Here is a 2,071-nt window from a genome sequence, read left to right as displayed (position 1 = left end):
TCATTCTCTCTTTCACACACACACACACACACACACACACACACACACACACACACACACACACACACACACACACACACACATATAGACACTTAGATTTTACGTAGATTCTCTAACCTTTCTGTTTATAGCGAACATACAAACATCACACACACAAATACACCGACTTTGAATTTTATATATTTATTAATAATTGGGGAACTTTTTTTTCTTGGCCTTTTGGTCAAGATCAAAGTGTAGTATCTGTTCCGGCAGATACTGCACTTAAGATAATTTGTACCAGTCAATGGAGGGGAAACCCTCTATACTGGGACAATTATTATTTTTGGTAACCAGGGTGACCCCTTTTAGGGGAGCTGGTTTTTACCTCACATTAAAAACGGCCTTGTGCCTAATTTGCTCAGTGGGGGAGCAAATAAATACCATCTGTTCCGGCAGATACTGCAAGCTATGACCAGCTATGACTAGCTATGACTAACAAAGACCAGATGTGGGGGCAACCCCACATGCCTGACCTTTAACCAGCTCCCATTTCCCACCTCTCGGGAGCTGGTCCCCTTTTTCCCTTCCCCCCTCCCTTCACTCCTCACATTAAAAATCGGCCTTGTGCCTAATTTGCTCGGTGGGGGAGCAAATAAATACCATCTGTTCTTCAGATGCTTCACTTCCATTTCTTGTTCTCTTTCGGTGGAGGAGAAATCCTTCACGACTGAGACAATTTTTTTATTTTTGTACCTTTTCTCCGCGTTAAAAAACGACCCTGGTGTCTAACTCTGTCCCGTGGGGAGGCATAGTAAATAGGTACTAATTGACAAAAATTAAAATAAAACAAATATGCATATAACACGACGGCTCAACCCCTGGATCATTGAAACAGGAAGTCAACAACATACACAGCTCACATAGGGAGGACGTTCAACATTCAAGAGCTAATATTCTGTTCGCTACTTCACATTCCCCGACAGCAACGGCCATTTGTTGGTGTGTGTATGGGCGTATGTGTGGATTTTATATATTCTGTATGTCCTCTCATTACTTGCTCGCAAGCAATCCGATTCTGACGCATGCGTAGAAAGAAGAGCACGGCCATCTTTGTTTTCTAATCATAATTACCGATCAATGCGAATTATCTTTCATAATTGCTTTTTTTATGATTCATTCGATTTTTATATTCGGCATTCGTTACTGACTTATTATACAAATGACTTACTATTCCACACTCAAACACTCGATAAACGATGTATATATATATATATATATATATATACATATATATATATATATATATGTGTGTGTGTGTGTGTGTGTGTGTATGAGTGTGTTTGGCTAAATATAAGGTATATATATACATATATGTTATATATGTGTACTATATACTAATATATATGTAATATATACTAATATATTACATGCATATACTTTTATGTATATGTATATATACTCAGTATGTGATACATATATATATATATGTGTGTGTGTGTTTGTGTGTGTGTGTGTGTATACACATATACATGCTATATATATTATATACATCCTAATACATTTTTATCTGTATATACGTAATATACATGGATATGCAGCTATACATATATATATATATATGTATGTATGTATATATATATATATATATATATATATATATATATATATATATTCGTCTAAGGCGAGGGCGAGGCTTCAATATATTCTGATCAAGTACATGAAAAAGAAATATTAATATACAATATTAATGAGTTCATTTTAAAATGCATTATTCTATATAAAAATGGATATGAGAATATATGTACATGTAATATTTATGTTTATATATATAAGTGTTTATATATAGATATGTTTATATATATATATATGTTTATATATATATGTTTATATATATAATATAAAGGAAAGGAGGAAGAAAGAGTTCAATAATAGAATATGAAAAATTATTAGAAAAGGAAAAATCACATAAAATATTAATGAACTAATTTTTTAATGTAATATTCAATACGTATGTATGTATATATTCATAGATATCAAGGCAATTTACATGATTAAACATGCATTATGCATATGGAAACACACTCTTATA

General features: G+C 32.7%; 1 pseudogene; it reads left to right on the top strand.

Moving 5' to 3' along the window:
- Window positions 1–203: 203 nt before the first annotated feature.
- On the top strand, window positions 204–347 carry LOC145267335 (U2 spliceosomal RNA; annotated as a pseudogene).
- The last annotated feature ends 1,724 nt before the right edge of the window (window positions 348–2,071 follow it).

Source organism: Euprymna scolopes, chromosome 42 (assembly GCF_053919585.1).
Source record: "Euprymna scolopes isolate OS-2025 chromosome 42, ASM5391958v1, whole genome shotgun sequence".
NCBI classification, from domain to species: domain Eukaryota; kingdom Metazoa; phylum Mollusca; class Cephalopoda; order Sepiida; family Sepiolidae; genus Euprymna; species Euprymna scolopes.
This window is presented reverse-complemented; position numbering and strand designations above follow the sequence as displayed.